At 48.7% G+C, this 24,174-nt stretch overlaps 1 pseudogene; it reads right to left on the bottom strand.

Moving 5' to 3' along the window:
* Positions 1 to 3,777: 3,777 nt before the first annotated feature.
* The window catches only part of LOC115083143, a 41,498-nt pseudogene continuing 21,101 nt past the window's right edge, over positions 3,778 to 24,174 (bottom strand).

The following is a 24,174-nucleotide window of genomic DNA, read 5'->3' as shown; positions in this document are numbered from 1 at the left end:
CTGTCATAGTCACTAAAAGAGAAGTCAGCCAACTCCTGCCCAGACTGCTGAGGAAAGATCAGTCCTCTGCTGGCTCTGCGGCTCACCTGCCGGGACTTCGTGACTCAGTAGTGTCGCTAAAGCCAGAAGAATGCCGGGCTGCATAGAGAGAGGAATAACCAGGAAGAAAATGGAGGTGGTGATGCCCTTGTACAGGGCCTTGGTGAGGCCTCACCTGGAGTACTGGGTTCAGTTCTGGAGCCCAAATCTCAAGAGGGACAGAGACAGGATGGAGGCGATGCAGAGAAGGGCGACCAAAATGGTGTGGGGGTCTCCATCAAATGACTTATGAGGAAAGGTTGAAGGACCTAAATCTGTATCGCCTGGAGAAGAGGAGGTGCAGGGGAGATAGGATAACGACTTTCAGATACCTGAAAGGTTTTAATGATGCACATTAAACAAACCTCCGTTGGAAAGAAAATCAGTAGAACTAGGGGGTCATGAAATGAAACTCCAGGGAGGACAACTCAGAACCAACGTCAGGAAATATTTCTTCAGGGAGAGGGTGGGGGATGCCTGGAAAGCCCTCCCGGAAGAGGAGGTGAAGACAAAAAAATGGTGAAAGATTTCAAAGGGGCATGGGATAAAGACTGGGGCTCCCTAAAGGCTGAGGATGGAAATGAGAAAAGAGTGCATGGGGGTAACTTGCTGGTGCGGCGGTTACTCCCCTAAACCAATAAGCCTGATACTTGTAATGTAATCCAACATTGCTCTCTGCTTCAATGGCAAGAGATAACGGGGAATTGGACTCAGACAGAAACCAACAAGGGCCCTGACTAACGGTTTGGGAAACTAAGTATGGGAGTAATTTGTACAGCACAGCAATTGCCACCCCCTGCTGCTACCTTTATGGGGAGACCTGTAGGGTGGGGCTGGTGCTATAATGGGCTTGCTGGGCAGACTGGATGGACCATTTCGTTCTTTTCTGCCGTCATTTCTATGTAATTTGATTTACACTTATTTTTCCAGAGCCTTGGAATATATGCATGGGAACAGAAGATAATTAAACTGATAAAATTAGCATACGCTGTTCTCTGCTTCTTGTTAAGCTGTTAGTTCCTTAAAGCTTTTTGGAAAAAATATTGCTAAATACCCAGATAAGTCTTATTTGTCTAAGGTTAGACCTGTTTTTGAGCAGGTCTAACGAACTCGGAGAAGTGATCCGTCTAAGGCTGAATATCGCCCTCATGTAATGCTGCAGAGCCACCCCTAACACCCACTCAGGGTAACCCTGTGGCCTCTTGGAGGGCCCCACCAAGCACTGCCCAGCCCCCCTGCACCTGGCATTTCTACACTGGCAACCTCTCACCCCCACCTGGGCTCCTGCTTGCATCTGAGCAAGGTCTCCCGCCCACAAGCTATCCCCTGGTGCTATCTCGGGACACAAGGGTCACACAGTTCCTAAAAATACAATCAGAGACCAAATATACACAACACCAGGAGCGATAGTCAGGCCATGACAGGCAGAGCTAACAAACTAATAGGTTTATTAGGAAAAAGGATGAACAGTGAACAGATAAAAGTTTTAAGGTGCAAACAGAAACAAGTAAAATAACAAGGATTAAAGAGTAGAAACTAACTAAACACTTTTCACTATGTTACCAGTGCCTGGGGAGGTCAGGAAAAGGCTGAGCACAGGAGCTGAACAAGGCCTCAACGCAGAGGTCTGCTCCTCTGCACTCCCTGCCCAGACTGGCGAATTCCAGAAACAGGGGAGCCAGGTTTTCATGAAAGAACAAGCCCAAAACACCTGAGATTAAAACTGCTTTTATTAGAAGGTATTTATACACAGAAAACACTTTAAAATAATTTTGTGATTGTAATGGAGGAAACACAGTGGCTTGGAATAATATTTAACCCCCTAAAATGTCCATCAGATTGTTGTGGATTACCTGACATTACACAGATTGTCCCAGACAGAGGGGCTGATGAAATAAAAAAAAAAGCAGAATTAAAAAAATTATTACAATATAGCATTGCGCCTGCAAGGGAGGGGCCCTGCTATATTGTAATTAGGGGGTTGCGTTAGCAAGGAGGCGCTAGGGTCACCGGCGTTCTGCCAGTTATGAACACCGATGGCGATAATTGCATTTGCATGGATTAGCGCCTATTTAACCCGCGTCCGACTGCGGGTTATTCAGTGCGCTCGGCCCCAGAATGTGCTAGAAGTAAAATCTTCAAACTCACACTTCCTTCTTCTGTAATGGCTTCTATCCCGCCACCCTCCCATGCAGGCCAGTTGTATGGCTGAGGGGTGCACCCCCCCTCCTGTCTCAGCCACTGAGCTCTGCAGCTCCTCCAAAGGGGAAAATAAGAACAGCCCCTCACACTGATCCCAACCACTCATTCTCCTCCCCGCAGCACATGTCTGGCTCCCACACCCTTATTCTCTCCTTCCTCCCCCTCCAGCTCCCTCTTCTTTGTGCTGTTGCCAGTTGAGAGCTTCCCTCCCTTCAGCCTTCAAGCCTGCCCTGCTGCATAAAATCTTCCTCAACTCTGTTGCTTGCCATCAGTGCCTGACCAAGTGCTCCTCGGACATGAACAGGCCTCATCGACAGCAGCAGCCAATCACAGGAACAGCTGGGCTCAAGTCCCACCCACCAAGTCCAAAAAACCCACAATTGACAGAAAAAAATGCCCAATAATAAGGAAGCCGCAAACTAAAAAAATAAGGCAGGTTGGCATCCCTGTCCAGAACCCTCAGAGCGAGTTCTCTGTCTCCAGGGCCAATCAGGAAACACAGTATTAACAGTGAGCTTTCTGGCCAATGGCATGGCAGGGTGTTCCAGTGTTACATGTACCCAGGGCTGAAACATATAGAAACATAGAAGTGACGGCAGAAGAAAACCAAACGGCCCATCCAGTCTGCCCAGCAAGCTTTCAGACCTAATTGTTTTCATACTTATCTGTTACTCTGACCACTGAAGTCAGGGCTCTTATTAGTAACTTTTTGGTTCCAATTCCCTTTCACCCCCACCATTGATGTAGAGAGCAGTGCTGGAGCTGCATCTAAGTGAAGTATCTAGCTAATTGGTTTGGGGTAGTAACTGCCGTAATAAGCAAGCTACTCCCACGCTTGTTTACCCCTGCCTGTGCAATTCAGTCCTTGTTGGTTGTCTGAATATAAATCCTCTTTACTTCATTCCTCCCTGCCATTGAAGCAGTTAACTGCGCTGGATACGTATTCCAAGTGAAGTATCGGGCTTAATTGGTTTGGGGTAGTAACAGCCGTAACAAGTAAGCTACTCCCCTGCTTTTTTGAGGATTCAAATCCTTTTTTCCACATTTCCTCTTGCCGTTGAAGCATAAAGCAATGTTGGAGTCGCATTAACTATGTGTATGTTTATTGAATAAGGATATTAACCTCCAGGTAGTAGCTGTCATTCCCGCAAGCAAGCCACCCCCGAGTCTCTTCTCTTCGTTCACATCCTCTAGACTTTATGGATCCACAGTGTTTATCCCACGCCCTTTTGAAATCCTTCACAGTTTTGGTCTTCACCACTTCCTCCGGAAGGGTGTTCCAGGCATCCACCACCCTCTCTGTGAAGAAATACTTCCTAACATTGGTTCTGAGTCTTCCTCCATGGAGTTCTAAATCGTGACCCCTGGTTCTGCTGATTTTTTTTGCAATGGAAAAGGTTTGTCATTGTCTTTGGATCATTAAAACCTTTCAAGTATCTGAAAGTTTGAATCATATCACCCCTGCTCCTCCTTTCCTGCAGGGTGTACATATTTAGATTCTTCAATCTCTCCTCATAAGTCATTTGATGAAGACCCTCCACCTTTTTGGTCGCCCTTCTCTGGACCACCTCCATCCTGTCTTTGTCCCTTTGGCGATACGGTCTCCACTACCTGCAAGCCAGCACACAGGGAATGAGCTCTCTGGGGTAAACTGTCACAGGGTAAAAAAAATAAACTACAAATCATGCAAAACACCCATGTTGACAAAATCGCTACTTAGCTGAATAACTTTTCCAGCTAAGTAGCACCGCTCTGATCCACCCACTGCCCACCCACAGCTTTCTCAGCCATTGAACATAACTGGATATTCAGCAGCAGAGAGATAGAAGGATAAGTCCTACTTATCCAGCTTTCTGGCATCTGAATATCAACCTCCCTGATTCTTATAGCTTACTTGATGGAAATGGAGAAGTTTTATTGTTCTTGCATTCGGCATTTTAATATCTTTATTAGGCCACTCTTCTAGTCCAAAACTGTATGAAAGCATGTTAACTGAATTTGACTCCTGTGCAACTTTTCTGGTGGCTTGCAAGATCTTCCTTTCCATTTAAGTTTTTACCAGACACAGTACATTAACTTGGTTTTTCTTCAGTATGGATTCTCTGATGCAATATTAAACGCACCTTCTGAGAAAAGCTTTTACCACATTTAAATGATTTTTCTCCAGTATGGATTTTCCGATGCGATATAAAATTGTCCTTCTGACAGAAGCTTTTACCACATTCACTACATTTAAATGGTTTTCTTCCAGTATGGTTTTCCTGATGCTGCATGAGAGATAACGGCCGACTGAAGCTTTTACCACATTCACTACATTTAAATGGTTTTTATCCAATATGGATTCTCTGATGCGGTCTGAATCATGCCTTGACTCTGAAGCTTTTACAATATTCAGTATATTTAAATGGTTTTTCTCCAGGGTGGATTATCTGATGCAATATTAAATGCACCTTCTGAGAAAAGCTTGTACCACATTCAATAAATTTAAATGGTTTTTCTCCAGTATGGATCTTCTGATGCTGCATGACAGATGACATCTGACTAAAGCTTTTGCCACATTCAGTACATTTAAATGGTTTTTCTACAGTATGGAGTCTCTCATGCAATATGAAACATCTTCCAAGAGAAGCTTTTACCACATTCAGTACATGTCAATGGCTTTTCTCCAGTATGGATTTTCAGATGTTGCCTGAGCCATGCCTTGTCACTGAAGCTTTTACCTCATTCAGTACATTTAAATGGATTTTCTCAAGAATGGTTATTCTGATGCCGTCTGAAACATGCTTTGTCCCTGTAGCTTTTACCACATTCAGTACATTTAAATGGTTTTTCTCCAGTATGGATATTCTGGTGCCATCTGAGACTTGCCTTGTCCCTGAAGCTTTTACCACATTCAGTACATTTAAAAGTTTTTTCTCCAGTATGGATTTTCTGATGCCGTCTGAGGTGGGCCTTGACACTGAAGCTTGAACCACATTCAGTACATGTAAATGGTTTTTCTCCAGTATGGCTTTTCTGATGCTGCCTGAGGTGGGCTATGACACTGAAGCTTTTACTACATTCAGTACATTTAAATGGTTTTTCTCCAGTATGGATTTTCTGATGCTTTCTGAGGTTGTCTTTGACACTGAAGCTTTTACCACATTCAGTACATTTAAATGGTTTTTCTCCAGTATGGCTTTTGTGATGCCGTCTGAGACATGCCTTGTCCCTGAAGCTTTTACCACATTCAGTACATTTAAAAGTTTTTTCTCCAGTATGGATTTTCTGATGCCGTCTGAGGTGGGCCTTGACACTGAAGCTTGAACCACATTCAGTACATGTAAATGGTTTTTCTCCAGTATGGATTTTCTGATGCTGTCTGAGACATGCCTTGTCCCTGAAGCTTTTACCACATTCAGTACATTTAAAAGTTTTTTCTCCAGTATGGCTTTTCTGATGCTGCCTGAGGTGGGCTATGACACTGAAGCTTTTACCACATTCAGTACATTTAAATGGTTTTTCTCCAGTATGGATTTTCTGATGCTGTCTGAGACATGCCTTGTCACTGAAGTTACCACCACATTCAGTACATTTAAATGGTTTTTCTCCAGTATGAATTTTCTGATGCTGTAGGAGATATGTGTTCCAACTAAAGCTTTTGCCATATTCAGTGCATTTAAATGGTTTTTCTCCAGTATGGAGTCTCTGATGCAATATCAAATACCAGTTCCGAGAGAAGCTTTTACCACATTCAGTACATTTAAATGGTTGTTCTCCAGTATGGATTTTCTGATGCCCTCTGAGACATGCCTTGTCACTGAAGCTTTTGCCACATTCAGTACATTTAAATGGTGATTCTACAGCATGGATTTTCTGATGGCGTCGGAGACATCCCTTGCCTGTGAAGCTTTTACCACATTCAGTACATTTAATTGGTTTTTCTAATAAAGAGAACTCAGTACTGTAATGTTCCCCATCTTGAGGGCAATGAGAGGGTCTCTTACCTGTGTGCTTTCTTTGGTGTATTACTAAGGATTCCCCGCAAGAAAAGGTTTTCTTGCATTCAATACAAGTAAAAGTGCTCCCTTCAGTGTGGATTCTCTGGTGTAATTTCAGGGTTAACTTCTGGTTGCATGGAAAAGGTCTCTCTCCTGGGTGACTCCTCTGGTGAAAGACAAAATGACATTTTCTACTAAAGTTTTTTCCCACAGGTGTCACAGTGAAAGGATTTCTTCCCTTCCTCTTTCTGCTGGAAGTCAGAAGTCATTTGATCACTGTTATTACTCTGGAAAGGTCTCTCTGCTCTCAGATTTCTCATGCTGTGTTCAAAACTCATTTGATCACTGTTATTACTCTGGAAGGGATTCCCTCTTCGCATGTGTCCCTGGTGCTCAGGGATGTCTGTAAACTCCCTGTCACTTCTCTCACAAGCAGTGACTCCATCCAGTGACTCTCCTGTAGAGTCTTGCTCCTTCTCTGATTCCTGCTGTCTTTGGCTAGTGTCTCCCCCCTTAGTTCTCTGGGCAAGATTCTTACAGACATTTCTGGATTGTCTTGGTGTAAGTGCCAATACTATAGGGTGTTCTTCTCGATTCTCCTCCCTCTTCTCTTTCTGTATGACCTCATTGTCTGCTGGATATAAAAAGAAGGAATTAATCATGTGTAAGAGACAATGGCATGGAAAGCTACCAATAACCTGAGATGAGATGTTTAGAAGGATCACATAATGAATGCATATTAAAGAATTCTGTGACTGAGCAGAAACTTTATGTGATGCCTATGAAAATCTCTCTATGATGTCTCTATAGAAATATTCAGAGAAGTTAAGAAAATCAGTTGGTTCTCTTTACCATACTGTGTAAGATACAGAAATAAAAGCTGATGCAATACAGGAACTTTGGAGATCACACAGGTCCCTCCTTTAGGATTCCTGTAGGTCTGGTTCTCTGGGCTTATCTACTATTTAATAACATTTATAACCTGCTTATAGCTGATCTGCCAAACTACACATTATAATAACAAATTAAAATAATAATAATCATGGACAATTAAACTTCAGAGATCTAAAAACAAGAGTTAAAATTTAAAATTTAATCCTCTGCAATAGCAGCAACCAAAGTAATTCACGCAGCAGCAGAGTCGCATGATCCCAAGGAAAGCTTCTTATAACTAAATGGGCCCTGGAAATTTGCAGCGTTTGCAAGGCTCGCAGGCTAGAGTGAGGCAGACCAATCCATAATCTGCTGTACATCCAGATTGCCTCTCCCAGTTCTCTCAGAGGATTCAGAAACCCAGGAATAAATGGATTACAGTGGGCTCTGGTAGAACAAAACCTGTAACTCTGAGACACCCAATTTCCCCAACTTTGCAGCATCCTATATATCCACCCCACTACTCCCACACAGAAGTCAGACATCCAGGATTCAAAAACCCAGGAAGGTGAAATTACTACTCAGATGATAATTTTCTTTCCTCTAGGATAGGCAAGCCAGTGCACATAAGTGGGTTATGCACGCCTACCAGCAGATGGAGACAGAAACCTGGAGTATGGGAAACCACACTTGGCGTGGCCAGTGAGGTGCTATCTGGATCATGGTTCCCTTGTCCTGACGTAGCTTCACGAGAGTCTTTGAGAGAAGAGGAAGCGGAGGGAATGCATAAAGTAGACCGGTTGCCCATGAGAGGGAGAATGCATCTCTGGGCTGAGAGTGTGTGCTGCGAATGAGGGAGCAGTAATTGTCCACTGTGTGGTTCTGAGGGGACGCAAAGAGGTCTGTTTGAGGATATCCCCAGTGTCTGAAGATGGAGTTTGCTACCGCGGGGTTGAAAGACCACTTGTGCAGTTGGAAGACACAACTCAGCTTGTCTGCTAGTACATTGTCCACTCCTGGCAAGTAGGTGGCCCTGAGGTACATCGAGTGGGAGAGAGCCTCCGCCCATATCTGCGCAGCTTCCTGACACAGAAGGAAGGAGTCTGTGCCTAGCTGCTTGTTGATGTACCACATGGCCACCTAGTTGTCCGTCTGAATCAAGATGACTTGATTTGAGAGGCGATCCTGGAATGCCCTGAGAGTGTATCATATTGCTCGAAGCTCCAGCAAATTTATTTGGTGTTTAGCTTCCTCTAGAGACCAAGATCCTTGTATCTGTAGATTGGCCATGTGGGCTCCCCACCTGAGGTTGGAAGCATCGGTGGTGAGAATGACTTGAGGTTTGGAATTTGAAAGGGCAGTCCTTGGAGGAGATTGTTCTGATTTTTCCACCATGCGAGAGACAGACGGAGTGAGTCGGTGATGTAGACGATGGTTGACAGAGGCTGAGTGGCCTGTATCCATTGTGACCTGAGAGTCCAGTGCATGAGTCTCATAGCCAAGCGGGCCATTGGTGTGACATGGACTGAGGATGCCATGTGTCCCAGAAGGATGAGGAACTGGCGAGCTGTAGCAGCATGCTGAGACTGTAACTGGTGAGCGAAAGACACGAGAGTTTGTGCTCGTTGCTGAGGAAGAAAAGCTTTTGCCCGCAAGGTGTCCAAGTCTGCTCCAATGAACGACAAGGTTTGAAATGGGACTAAATAAGATTTTTCATAACTGACGAGAAATCCTAGTGAAATTAGAGTGTGTAGAGTTAATTCGAGGGACGACCAAGCAGCTTGCTGAGTTGAAGCCCTGATTAACCAGTCATCCAGATAGGGGTAGACGTGAACACCTTGGGTTCTGAGGAAAGCTGCTACAACCCCGAGACATTTGGTGAAGACTCGTGGTGCAGACACTAGGCCGAACAGAAGCACTTGATATTGATAGTACTTGGGGCCTACTAAAAACCTGAGATACTTGCGATGAGCTGGAGCTATCGCAATGCGGTGTATGCATCCTGGAGGTCCAGAGAGAAGAGCCAGTCTCCTCTTTGAAGAAGGGGTAGAAGCGATACCAAGGTTACCATCTTGAACTTTTTCCGCTGGAGGTACTTGCTGAGAGCATGTAGGTCCAGAATTGGACAAACACCCCCCGATTTTTTGGGGATCAGAAAGTACCAGGAATAGAACCCTAGGCCTTGCTGTGAGTGCGGAATGGGTTCTATTGCCCTTGACTAGAGAAGAAGGGAAACCTCTTGATCCAGAAGAATAGAATTGTCGGACGTTCTCCACGTCTGCAGAGGCAGGGAGTCCAGTGGCAGGGAAAGGAAGTTTAGAAGGTAACCTTGAGCAACAATTGTCAATACCCATTGGCCGGATGTGATTGAAGTCCAGATGTTGTGGAAGTGGCATAATCAACCTCCCACTGGTATGTGACACAGAGGAAACTGGCTGCTGCTCTCCAAGCGGAAGTAAAAAAGCTGAAGCAGGCCCTGGCTGGGGAGCTGCTTGTGGTTTTTGATAAAGTCTCGTAGCACGGGACCTTGGTGGTGGCGGGTTGGCCTTTTTTGGACGATAGAACGACTTCTTAGAGTCCTTCCTGAAGGGCTGCTTTGAGAAGAAGTCAAAGCATCGAACAGAGCTATTTGAGGGTCTCATGATGGTCTTTTAATTCAGCCACCATCCGTTGGATTTGTTCACTGAACAGATTATCTTCGACACACGGTAGGTTGGACAAACGGTCCTTGCACTTCTGGACGAAGGTCAGAAGACTTTAGCCAGGCCACCGTCTTGCCGAGATAGCCATTGCCGACACTCTGGTAGCGGTGTAAAAAAATGTCATAAGATGTCCGAATCTCATGCTTTCCTGCTTCAAAGCCTTTGCTTACAAGGGTTTGTAGCTGGTCTTGGAATTGTTGAGGTAGGGAATCGGAGAAGTCTTGTATTTGCTTAAAGATGACCCTGTTATATTGGGTCATATAAAGCTGATAGGCAGCAATCTGGTAGATAAGCATGGCTCCTTAGAATACTCGTCGACCAATGTTGTCTAGGAATTTTTGTTCCTTAGCAGGAGGGGTAGAGGAGTGAGGTTTTGACCTTTTGCCCTTTTTTGTGCAAATTCTACCACAACAGAGTGGTGATCAAGCTGGGATTTTTTGGATGCCTGGGGCTGACTGGACTAAATAAGTAGTATCAGCCGTTCCGTGTACTGGAGCAATTGATCCAGGATTTTCCCAGTTCTTTTTGAGATCAAGAAGGACCTGATGAATGGGAATAGAAGTGACCACCTTGGGGGCATCCAGAAACTGGAGCAACTCCATCATCTGGTGCCTATCATCTTGTTCAGTCTGTAGTTGAAAAGGAATCAACTCAGACATTTCCTTAACAAAATTTATAAATGAGAGGTCCTCTGGAGAAGAATGGTTTCTGCTCTCAGTGGGAGAAGGTGGTGAAGGTAAGTCATCGGTGTCTGTGGAAGTATCATTCCCCCAAGTGTCATAAGGATCAGCAGACTTCCCTTTAGGAAATGAAGGAGTTTGGGTACCTGAGGGTCCCAGTCGAGGCTCCGAAAAAAAATCAGAGGAATCGCCGGAGGCACCGATGATGACATCGAAGGCATCGATGGATTACTCAATGGCGCCGAACGTATCGGCACCGATGGATGAATCAATGGCGAGGGACATATCGGCATCGAAGATTGAGGCAACACCCCCGAAGGAGGGATGCGGAACGGTGTTTCTCCTCCCGATGATGCTGTCATCGGGAAGGGCATCATAGTCATCGGAGACCCAGGATCCACCGGTGGAAGGGCAGCCATCAGAGCCTCCATTCTGGATAGCAGCGGTGCCAGTGCTGCCGGAATCGGGTCGATGACAGGTTCCACAAATCTGTGCCGGAGGAACCTGAAGACGTTTGCAATCGCCCTTGTCGATGGCCTCCTGAACCAGCTGGTCCAGTTCCTCTCGGAGACCTTGAGCAAGGAGCCCCGGCTCCGGAATGGAAGAGGGAGCAGAGGCATAGCCGGAGGGACCACCTTTACAGGCGGAATCGTGGCTCCCAAACCCCGATCGGGTGAGGGTTGCCTCTGTGACCTGGTCGCAGGAATAGACAGTGCCGTTCCTGGAGTGGGCTTCTTCGATGGTTTCGCTCCCTCTATGGTCCAAGTCTTACGATGGCGATGTTTTTCCCTGCGATCTCCTCGATCCTGAGGAGGAGTAGAGGTGTCAATGGCCGTGAAGATGTCGATGGCGGTCGGTCACTGGTCGATGTTGACACGAAGTCAATAGTGCCGGTTCCGACGTCGATGCAATGGACGGAGTCGGGGTTTGAGCACAGAAGAGGAGTTCCATCTTCTCCATTCTGGCTTTGCGACCTTTTGGTGTCAGGACATCATGCTCACGGCCTAAACACATTACATAGACTCCATGGGGGTCTGTGATAGACATGGTGTGTGAACAGTCCGGGCACTGACGGAACCCCGAAGCTATGGCCATTGAAAAAAATCGAGCCGCGGTACGGTCGATGGCCGGTAGGCCGTGAGGGCCAAAACTTAACGGTAATAGATGGAAAACCATGTAAAACTTAGCGGAGTACCGCGGTCAGAGAAAAGTCAGAGGACAGACCCCTGGGGGCAATTTTAACTTTAAGAATTCCGTGAGGAAAATTCCTGTCAGGAATCTCTATAGAGCTCCTTTGCCAATAGGCTACTGCTGCGCGGAAAAAAGAAGACTGAAGGGGACCCCTGCTGGCTGCAGGGTTAGTCCCATGCTGGGCATGCCCAGTAGGGGCTAGTCAAAGTTCTGGAAACTTTGACAGAAGTTTTCCGTGATTGGGCTCCATCCTGATGATGTCTCCCATTTGTGAGGACTACCATCCTGCTTGTCATGTGAGAAACCAGCAATCCTTCCCCCAGACCTCCAGGGACAGATGATCACAAGCGCTTCAAACCCATATAGAAGCTCATTTCAGCGGCCCACCCTGCAGACCGGAGCCAGTCCTTTCGGAACAAGCACAATAAAATGGGAGCCAGCTTGGGTCCAGGCCCCAGCTGCACCCCACAATGAAGACCAACCGGCCCATCCAAAGGAAGAAGCCATAGGGGACAGACTGGCTCTGTTCTACCGAAGATGAGTCAAGATATCTTCGGCCAAGTGGGTCCTATCCATCATTCGAGAAGGATATTACCTGGATTTCCACCACCTCCCTCCGGACAAGTTTGTGGAATCTCCCTGCCATGACCCTTCCAAGAGAATGGCAAGTGGAAGCTACACTGACCAAATTACTAGCCTTAGAGGCTATAACACAGGTGCCTCCACAACAAATAATACTGGCCATTATTCCATCTATTTTATCGATCCCAAGAAGGAAGGAACATGTAACCTATCCTGGAACCTCAAGGCGGTCAACAGTCACCTGAAGATTTCTCGCTTCCACATGGAAATCCTACGCTTGGTAATAAGGGCGATACAACCAGGAGAGTTCTTTACCTCCCTGGATCTGTTGGAAGCCTACCTACACATTCAGATCCAACAAGAGCATCAGCATTTTCTACACTTCTCGATCCTGGACCATCACTAGGAATTCGGGACACAACCTTTCGGGTTAGCCACTGTACCCCGGACATTCACCAAGATCATAGTGGTGGGGCAATACTGAGGAAGGAAGGAATCCACGTGCATCCGTATCTAGACGATTTGCTGAAGAGAGCGAAATCCCCAGAGGAAAGCCACCAGGCAACAAACAGAGTCAAAACTCTACTTCGGGTGGGTGGTCACACAAACAAGAGCTGCCTGCGGCCTTCCCAATCTCTAGAATACGTGGGAGTCCGGTTCGATACCAAACAAGACAAGGTCATCCTGACACTGACAAGGAGATCAAAACTGATGACCCAGTTACGAACCCTGCTGAGCGAACTTCGCCCCATAGCACGGGATTACCTACAAGTTCTCGGCCTCATGGCATCCACACTGGAAGTAGTCCCATGGGCACGGGCTCACATAAGACCCCTACAATGCTCACTATTATCACGATGGAATCCTCTGTCCCAGAACTACATCGTATGGCTTCAGCTCCCGGACAGAGTTCAGGCCCAACTACAATGGTGGCTACAAGAAGCCCATCTGAGCCAGAGAACGAGACTATCCTCCCCAAACCTGGATCCTACTCACCACGGATGCCAGCCTACAAGGATGGGAGCACACTGTCAGGAGCTAACCGCCCAAGGCTATGGAACAAAGGAGAGTCGGGATGGAATATCAATCGCCTAGAAGTCCGGGCAGTCAGACGAGCCTGCCTAAGGTTCGGTCACAGACTCAGAGGCAAAGTGGTCAGAGTAATGTCGGGTAACGCCACAACAGTGGCCTACACCAACCGTCAGGGAGGAACTAGAAGCCAATAGGTGTCTCTGGAAATAGACCCCTTAATGTCATGGGCGGAAATGCATCTTCAAGAGATCTCAGCCGTCCACATTGCAGGGAAAGACGATGTCGCAGCGGACTACCTCAGCAGAGAAAGTCTAGATCCAGGAGAATGGAAACTGTCAACAACAGCATTCAAATTGATAGTAAACCGTTGGGGAACACCAACCATGAACCTCCTGGAAAACAGATCCAACGCCCAGGTACCCAGTTTCTTCAGCCGCAGGCGGGAACCCCAGTCCCAGGTAATCGATGCCCTGGTACAGACCTGGCTACAGGAGACTGTTATATGCCTTCCCACCGTGGCCCCTATTGGGCGGGATCATCCACAAGATAGAAACCACAGGGGGACAGTACTTCTAGTGGCCCCGGACTGGCCAAGAAGACCATGGTACGCAGACATGCGAAGACTGCTAACAGGGAGCCCCTGCCGCTACCTCCACACAGAGACCTGCTCCAACAGGAGCCGATCCTCCACGAGGATCCAGCTCGATTCTCTCGAGAGGACTCGCCTAAGGAGGAGAGAACAGTCGGGGGCAGTAATTGACACCCTCCTCCGAGCACGCAAGTTCTCCACATCCCTAACATACATAAGGATTTGTAGAGTAATTCGAATCCTGGTGCAAGGACCACGACATCATACCACACTCAGTCAAATTCCTGTAATTTTGGAATTCCTACAGAATGGACCTACAGAAAGGATTGTCCCTCAACTTCATCAAGGTACGTGTCATGTTCTTGAACCAATAGCGAGAGCGGCAGCATAGCCACTCACCCGGATTGTCTCCCCCTTCCTGAAAGGAGTCAAACACATCAGACCACCCCTAAAGGGCCGGTGCCTCTTTGAACCTTAACCTGGTCCTAGATTTCCTAGCAGGAACCTCCTTCAGACCGCTCCGGGGCCTGTCTCTCCGACTATTAACATTGAAGACAGGCCTTCCTGCTGGCAGTCTGTTCAGCCCGTCGTATATCCGAGCTACAAGCACTGTCCTGCCGATAGCCGTTCCTCCGACTCACCCCAGGAACAATTCAGTTATGGACAGTTCCGTCGCTCCTCCCCGAAAGTGATATCTCACTTCCATCTCAACCAACCATCTCTCTACCATCGCCAGATGAGCATAAGAATTCGAAAGAGGCTCGAAGTCTATGACATCTCAACGTCGGCAGACTCCTAGCCCAATACCTGGAAAGATCGGAATCCATTCGAAAGACGGACCATCTATTCGTCCTTCACAGCGGGAAGAAGCAGGGGGAAGCGGCCTCGGGAGCAACCATAGGCCGCTGGATTAAAGAGGTCATCAAGGCGGCCTACGTGGAAGCAGGCAAGCCATCGCCTTTACAAGTCAAGGCCCATTCTATTAGAGCCCAGGCAGTGTCCTGGGCGGAAACCAAGATGCTGTCACCCGCCTAGATCTGCAGGGCGGTGACATGGTCCTCCATCCACACCTTCTCCAGGTTTTACCGCCTGGATGTTCAGGCTTGGGCGAACAGAGCATTTGCAAGGGCAGAACTGAGTGGGTCATGGGCAGCCTCCCACCCGGTTCGGTAGTAGCTTTTATACATCCCATTGGTCCTGAGTCCATCTGCTACACGCTAGGAAATGGAGAAATTACTTACCTGATAATTTCGTTTTGCTTAGTGAAGACAGATGGACTCAGCATCCCACCAACGGCTGCAGTTACTCATGGAATTCTCGGGGGACATCCCCAGGAGCGAGTGATTCAAAGGGAAGCCATGCTTTCCTTCATCTAGGACACCCATCCTACCGGGTGTCGACGTTTCTTGGTTGAGAGCACTGGCGGTCTCCAGCTACAGCCAATTCAAATTAATTAAGTTAACAAAGTTATAAAGTTAATCAAGTTATTCGAATTATTCAGTCATACATATATCACAACGCTCCTGTTAGCAGTTGGAGACGGATCAGATTTCAATCTGACATCAGCCCCTTGTACATATACCCCTGCAGGAAGTGCAGTTCTTCAGTATTCTCCTCGAAAAGCATTGTGGATATATGTGTGACTGACTTCATGAGTAACTTGATTAACTCGCATAACTTCATAACTTGGTTAAGGTTATAACTCGATTAACTTGATTAAATTGGATTGGTTGATTGACTATAGCTGGAGACCGCCAGTGAGCTCAACAGGAAAGCGTCGACACCCGGCCGGGTGGAAATCCTAGGTAAACGAAACGTGGCTTACCATTGAATCGTTTGAAATCAATGTGCATGGCAGCCAAGGATGGGATGCTGAGTCCATCTGTCTACACTAAGGAAAATGAAATTATCAGGTAAGTAATTTCTCCATTTCCTAGCGTGTAGCAGATGGACTCAGGACCAATGGGATGTATAAAAGCTTCTCCCGAACCGGGTGGGAGGCTGCCTGTGACCCACTCAGTACTGCCCTTGCAAACGTTATATCCTCCCGAGCCTGAACATCCAGGCGATAGAATCTGGAGAAGGTATGGACGGAGGACCATGTCGCCGCCTTGCATCTCTCGGCAGGTGACATCAATTTGGCCTCTGCCCAGGAAGTTGCCTGGGCTCTGGTCGAATGGGCCTTGATCTTTAGAGGCAGGGGCTTTCCTGCTTCTACGTAGGCCGCTTTGATGACTTCCTTGATCCAGCGGGCTATCGTGGCCCGTGAGGGCCGCTTCCCCTTGTCTCTTCCCACTGTGAAGGACGAAAAGGTGGTCTGTCTTTCGTACTGGGTTCTGACACTTCCAGGGATCTGGATAGGAGTCTGCCGATGTTGAGATGTCGTAGAGTACGGGCATCTTCAGAATTCTTCAAGGCATCCGCCGATGGAAGCGAGATGTCTGGTAAAGATGGAAGTGTGATACCACCTTGGGGAGGAACGAGAGAACTGTGCGGAGCTGGATGGTTCCCGGGTGAGTCTGAGGAACGGCTCACGGCAGGACAGTTCCGAGATGCGGCGGGCCTGAGCAGACTGCCAGCAAAAAACAGTCTTTAAGGTCAAAAGGCGGAGGGACAGACTTCCGAGGGGTCTGAAGGCGGTTCCCGCTAGGAAATCCAGAACGAGATTGAGATTCCACAGAAGTACCGGCCACTTTAGTGGCGGGCGGATGTGTTTGACTCCTTTTATGAAGCGAGATACGTCTGGGTGAGAAGCTATGCTGTCACCACCGCTCTTGGAGCCGTAGCATGACAATGTGGACACCTGTACCTTGATGGAGTTGAGGGACAGGCCTTTCTGAAGTCCGTTCTGTAGGAACTCCAAGATCACGGGAACTTTAAATGAGCTGGCTTGATGTCGTGGTTCTCGCACCAGGCTTCAAATACTCTCCAAATCCTTATGTAAGTTAATGATGTGGAGAATTTGCGTGCTTGGAGGAGGATGTCGATTACAGCCCCCGAGTATCCGCTCTCTCTCAGGCAAGCCCTCTCAATGGCCAGACCGTAAGAGAGAATTGAGCTGGGTCCTCGTGGAGGATCGGACCTTGTTGTAGTAGGTCCTTGTGTGGGAGCAGAGGAAGAGGGTTCTCTGCCAGTAGTCTTTTCATGTCTGCGTATCACGGTCTTCTTGGCGAATCTGGTGTCACCAGAAGAACTAGTCCCCTGTGTAGCTGTATCTTGTGAATGATTGCGCCCAACAGGGGCCATGGTGGGAAGGCATATAGCAGGGTTCCCGGTGGCCAGTTCTGTACCAGGGCATCGATCCCTTGGGACTGCGGTTCTCGCCTGCGGCTGAGGTATCTGGGTACTTGGGCGTTGGATTTGCTTGCCAGAAGATCCATGTCCGATGTCCCCCTTCGGTTTACTACCATTTGGAAGGCTGCGGATGACAGCCTCCATTCTCCGGGATCTAGACTTTCCCTGCTGAGGTAGTCCGCCATGATGTCGTCTTTCCCGGCGATGTGGACGGCGGAGAATTCCTGGAGATTCGCTTCCGCCCACGCCATCAGCGGGTCTACTTCTAGGGACACCTGCCGGCTTCTGATGCCCCCTTGTCGGTTGATGTAGGCCACTGTTGTGGCATTGTCCGACATCACGCTGACCGCTTTCCCTCAAAGTCTGTGAGTGAACCGCAGGCAGGCTAGTCTGACTGCCCGTGCTTCTAGGCGACTGATGTTCCATCCTGCCTCTTCTGTGTTCCACTGCCCTTGGGCAGTCAACTCCTCGCAATGTGCTCCCCATCCTCGTAGTCTGGCATCCGTGGTGAGTAGGGACCAGGTTGGGGCGGACAGACTTGATCCCCGACTCATGTGGCTGGTCTGCAGCCACCACCGTAGTTGGGTCCGGACTCTGCCCGGGAGTGATAGGCGTACGGCGTAGTTCTGGGACCGTGGGCTCCACCTCGACAGAAGTGAGCGTTGAAGGGGCCTCATGTGGGCTCGTGCCCATGGCACTACTTCCAGGGTGGATGCCATCAACTCGAGGACTTGCAAATAATAAGTTCTACAACCTTGTTCTATGTAATGCCTCTAGGCAAAAATTTATGTTCAGTTTCAATGTAAACCGATGTGATCTGTATTTCATACAGGAACACCGGTATAAAAAAAAATGTAAAAATAAATAAATAATCCTGCTATTAAGTTCACTTAGAGAATAGCCACTGCCATTAGCAATGGTTACATGGAATAGACTTAGTTTTTGGGTACTTGCCAGGTTCTTATGGCCTGGATTGGCCACTGTTGGAAACAGGATGCGGGGCTTGATGGACCCTTGGTCTGACCCAGTATGGCATGTTCTTATGTTCTTATCCTATGCTGTGGGACGAGGGTCGTTTAGTAATGTTTGCAGCCGGTTCCACAACTTTGATTTCCTTGTGGGGATCAGGCTGACCTTGCCTTCTTTGGTGTCGAATCGGACTCCTAAGTATTCCAGTGACTGAGGGCTGTAGGGAGCTTTTGTTCGTGTTGACCACCCATCCTAGGCTCTCCAGTAGATTTATGACTCTGCTGGTTGCTTGGTGACTTTACTCTGGTGACTTCGCCCTGATCAGCCAATCGTCTAGGTAAGGCTGTACAAGGATTCCTTCCTTCCTCAGTGTGGCTGCCACCACGACTATTACCTTGGTGAACGTCCGGGGTGCTGTGGCTAACCCGAAGGGAAGCACCCGGAACTGGTAGTGACTGTCCAGGACCTTGAAGCGTAGATAGCGCTGGTGTTCGTGATGGATTGGGATGCGTAGGTAGGCCTCCGAAAGGTCCAGTGAAGTGAGAAACTCTCCCGGTTGTATAGCCCTTAATACTGATCGTAGGGTTTCCATACGGAAGCGGGGAATCTTCAGGTGGCGGTTGACTGACTTGAGATCCAGGATGGGTCTGAATGTTCCCTCTTTCTTGGGAAAAATAAGTAAATAGAATAATGCCCAGTATGTATTTCTTGTGGAGGTACCGGGGTGATGGTCTCGAGGGCCAGTAGTCTGGACAGTGTGGCTTCCACCACCACCCTCTTGGAGGGGTCGTGGCAGGGGGAATTCACGAATTTGTCCGGGGGGGGGGGGTTTCACAGGAAATCCAGATAGTACCCCTCCTGAATGATGGCTAGGACCCATCTGTCCGAATTTATCTCCACCCATCTGTGGTAGAATAGGGCTAGTCTGCCCCCTATGGCTTCTTCCCTTGGACGGGTCGGCTGAATCTCATTGTGGGGTACGGCTGGGGCCTGAGCCCGAGCTGGTTCCTCTCTTGTTGTGCTTGTTCCGAAAGGACTGGTTCCTGCCCGTAGGGCGGGGCGCGTGATAGTTGCTCCTGTAAGGGTTGAAGCGCTGTGAGCCCCTGCCCCTGGAAAAGGGTCGCTGGTTTCTCTTCGTCCTATCTTCCGGTAGGCGCAGCAGTGGGGACTCTCCCCATTTGTCGGCCAATTTCTCCGGTTCGCTGCCGAACAGGAGGGATCCTTTGAAGGGCATCCTTGTGAGGCGTGTTTTGGAAGATGCGTCAGCTGACCAGCTTCGGAACCAGAGTTGCCTCCTGGCCGCCACTGCGGAAGACATGCCTCTGGCCGCCGTTGGTACCAGCTCGGAGGCAGCGTCTGCAAGGAATGAAACTTCTGGTTCCATGACTTCTCCCGGGGTGTTATTCCTGGTCTGAGATAAACAGGCACGTGTCATCACGGTGCAGCAAGCCACAATTTGAAGAGACATAGCGGCTACGTCAAAAGACTGTTTAAGGATGGCTTCCAGACGACGGTCATCTGCATCCTTGAGCGCTGCTCTTCCCTCAACTGGGATAGTGGTGCGCTTCGAGACCGAGCATACCATGGCATCAACTCTTGGGCATGAAAAGAGTTCTTTGGTTGCCGGATCCAGGGTGTACATGGTTGCCAAGGCTCATCCCCCTTTGAAAGTGGACTCCGGAGCATTCCATTCCAGGTCAATCAGCTGTTGCGCAGCTTGTAATAGAGGGAAACGGCGGGAGGTCTGGCGAAGGCCCTCCAGCAAGGGATTCGGCTTAGGTTCCCCTGAGGTATCCGGGCCTGGGATAGCGAGCTCCGACAGGCATTGGGTGACCAGGTCCGGGAGCTCGTCCTTTGTGAAGAAGCATCTCATGGTCCGGTGGGGCTCTGTCCCCGTGGGGAGCTCCCCTTCTTCTAGGGGCTCGGCTTCCTCTTCAGAGATGTCAGTGTCCCCATCAATGGGGCTTCTGGGTATTGGAAGCCTGTGTCTAGGTCTTGAGGGACCTGGGGCATCAAGTTCCTCCGGTGAGGCACGTCGCTGTGGAGGCTCAGTTCGCATTTGAATAAGGTTGTGAATCCCTTTGAAGAAGTCCACCTAGGAAATAGACGCAGTGTCCAGGCTGGGTGCTGGTGCCATGGGGATCCCCGTCTGTAGGGGGGTCCCGCTGGAATTTGCTAGGTCCGGGGTACCTCCTGAGGAGCTACTGCTCGGCCCTGGGTGGGACTGGCCCTTAACTGGATCTTCCAGGACCTCCTCACACTGAGTGCATAGGGCGTCGGCCTCCTCGCTTTGTGCATCTATGATGTGGCATGCAGGGCAGAGGCCTTGAGCTTTTATCTCTGTTTCTGGTGGTGCCATGGCTGTCGGCACGTAAACCTTATGCGCTCTGGTTGTGTGAGTGGATGTGCGCTCAAGGTGGATATGTGCTCAGCTAGCGGGGCGCGCGTATCTTATGCGCGCGGCCTTTGTGCGTGTAATCTACGCACACATGTACTTTCTGCGTGTAGGTAAATTTATGCGCTTGGGCCGTACGGCGAACGGAGCAGCGAGTGAGGCCAAGATGGTGAGGGCGAGCACGCGGGCAATATGGCGACCACTTTGGAGGGTCTCCACGTGGACAGACCCTTGGAAATACCTAGGGCCTGGCCCTGCTAGGGCGGATCAACCCGGTGGCGTTGGTCTCGTCGGTGACCTGCGCTCCTCCTCGATCCTCGGAATCAGGCGAAGATTTCTACCTTACCTTGTCTTCGGCGCTTCCCGGCTTCATTCCGGGTGGTCTCCGGCTGCGGGGGGAGAGGGTAAGTACCTTCACCGCTGCGCTCGAGGGTGCACCCGCTGCCTCTCAGCCGCACCCGAACTCATCTCGCTCGGGGGCTAGGTCCTCGCCGTGATTCGGCCGCCAGACCGAGGCTCACCTCCAAGGGACCACAGAAATCACCTTGGGAATCTCAACTGGGGGAGGGACCCGAAGGTATCACCGCAGAAGAGCGGGGCTCGTCTTCAGGTAGGTTTCTTCTTTAAAATTTGTGTTTTCTTGTTGAATTTGGTTCTAACGCTCTGAGAGCGTGCAGATAGTCCCTAACTGCTTTGGAGACGGAAAATACTGGAGGAACTGCACTTCCTGCAGGGGTATATGTACTAGGGGCTGACGTCAGATTGAAATCTGATCCGTCTGATCCGTCTCCAACTGCTAACAGGAGTATACTATACCCACTGGTCCTGAGTCCATCACGCTACGAAAGTAAATTTTTATTGACCAAGATAAAGAATCATAGTGTGACACCAACAATGTTAGGTCCATACAGTTATCAAATGAGAAAACCTTGTGATCCCTACCCCCCCACCTTCCCTTAAATACACCACATGTTATCTATGAAGATTAACTGTTGCTACAGACATGAAAACATTGTCCAGTCCAACATTTGACTAGTGAGTACAGCCAAGTGATTCTCTTCTCTGTACATGTGATAATAAATCCAAACATGCCTTAAACATGACTCTTGGTGGTTATTTCTCTAAACCTTTAGAAAATAAAACTGAGCTCATCCAGATGAGGTTTGAGCAATTATCCAGTTAACGAAGGGTTCCCACGATTGTTGGATTGCAGACAATTTGTCCTGTCTGACTGCGGTGAGATGTGCCATCCGATAACTCGAATGAAGTCCGTGGATTACTGCTGAAAGAGATGGAGGGGTAGGAAGTTTCCATGCTTTGGCTAGTTCACAGCGGGCCGCTATAAAGACTTGTGAAATGAATGATTGTGGTGCTTTATCCATACCCTTACTTGGGAGATTCAACAAAACATGAACAGGTTGCATCAGTACGTCCACAATGGTCAATTCCCTCAGCCACCCTCTGACCTGGTCCCAGAAAGGAATCACCAAAGGGCATGTCCACCAGACGTGGCTATATGAGCCCGCTTGACCGCCATGCCGCCAGCATTTATCAGATATATGAGGGTACATAGCATGTAATTTAACAGGAGTCAAATGCCACCTATACAGTAGTTTATAACAGTGCTCTTGAATTGCTGAAGAGATAGAGCTTTTGGTTGTCCGCTGAAACATAATGTCCCAATCCTCTTCACTTAACTGCGCCACATCTACCGGTTCACCTTTGTCCACAAGTTTATTTACCCCCTTCCAGGGTTGCTGCCATCAAACTGAGCACCTGTAGATAGGACCACACTGTCAGGCATATAGTGCTCACCCAGTGATGCACCTGTCACATCAATTTCTGAATCAAAACTTCTGGCAGGAAAACTGTGTCTTGCATCGTGTCAAACAAAACACCCAGATACTCCAATGACAGATAGCTGAAGACTGCTCTTGGCCAGGTTCACCACCCAACCGAGCTACTGTAACAAGGAGAAAACCTTGCGGGTCACCAAGTGGCTCGCTTCCAGAGACCTGGCTCGAATCAGCTGGTCATCCAAATACAGGTGTACCAGGATCCCATCTGTTCTCAACGCTGCCGCCAATACCACCATAACCTTGGAAAACATCCAGGGGGTGGTGGCTAGTGAAAAAGGCAGCGCCCAAAACTGATAGCGTCCTAACACTGCAAAATGCAGGTGCTCTTCAAATGGATGGGAATATGAAAGTAGGCCTCAGACAGATCCAAGGAGTTCAGAAATTCCGACAGCACAGCCATTATCACTGAGCCTATGGTTTTCCATGCAAAAATGAGTCACCCTCAAATGACGATTGAGACTTGAGAACCAGGATGGGACGAAAGGAGCCCGTCTTCTTAAGCACAACAAAATTAATGGAATATCGCCCCATTCTTCAGACGTTGGCACTGGAACGACAGCCCTCAGCCGAAGGAGCCTTAGAAGCTTAGATTCCACTGCCTGCTTCTTCTGTGGGGAGTGGTAGGGAGACATCATGAATACATCCCGAGGAATACTGCGAAATTCCAGCGCATATCCTTCTCCTCTCACCTCCAGGACCTACTGATCCAATCTGATCTCTACCCACCTCCGATAACAGAGAGAAAGGCGTCCCTCTGTCTTTGTTCCTGAAGGTAAGTTGGCAAACCATCATTGGGAAGCTCTGGAGGATGCGCCACCCGAGCCCACTCCTCTCTTGGGCTGTCTAGGATGAAAGGACTGAGACCTACCGATAGGCCGAGTCCTCTGAAAATGCTTGGAGACGACACCTCATACCAGAGGCATTGCAACTGCTTCTTATCCTCCAGCAACAGAGGGACTGGAGATTCGCCCCACTTACTGGCAAATTTCTCCAACTCCCTCCCAAAGAAGAGCGAGCCTCTAAAAGGCATTTTCGTAAGGTTAGCTTTAGGGGCTGCATCTGCTGACCAATTTCGCAAAAATACTTGACACCTGGCCACCACCACCAAACCCACTCCTCTGGCCGAGGTACGAACCAATTCACAGCCCGCATCTGCTAAAAAGGTGGCAGCAACTTCCATAACCGCTCTGGAGGTCACTCCAGAATCATCAGCTTCCTGAGAGAGGAGCAGACAAGATCGTGCCACTAGGGCGCAACAGGAAGCAATCTGTAAAGTCATCACCACTGCTTCAAAGGCTTGCTTAAGGATAGCCTCAGTCCCCCTATCATGCTCAACCCTCAGGCCACTCCTCCTCCACACAGATAATCATCTGATTAGAGATGGCACAGCACGCATCCACTTTGGGAAAATAAATGCTCTCTCCACCGGGATCCAGGAGATACAGGTGTTCCAATGTACGACACCCTTTAAAATTTGCCTCTGGGGGCCCCATTCAAGATCAATCGCAGAAACATAGAAATGACGGCAGAAAAGGACCAAATGGTCCATCCAGACTGCCCAGCAAGCTTATGGTAGCACCAGCCGGCCATACAGGTTTCCCCATAAAGGTATCATCAGGATGGCAAATGCCGTGGCATACAAGTTACCCCCATACTTAGTTTCCCAAACTGCTAAACCAGGGCCCTCTTTAGTTGCTGTCTGAGTCCAATTCCCTGTTACCTCTTGCCGTTGAAGCAGAGAGCAATGT

Source organism: Rhinatrema bivittatum, chromosome 2 (genome assembly GCF_901001135.1).
Source record: "Rhinatrema bivittatum chromosome 2, aRhiBiv1.1, whole genome shotgun sequence".
NCBI classification, from domain to species: Eukaryota; Metazoa; Chordata; class Amphibia; order Gymnophiona; family Rhinatrematidae; genus Rhinatrema; species Rhinatrema bivittatum.
This window is presented reverse-complemented; position numbering and strand designations above follow the sequence as displayed.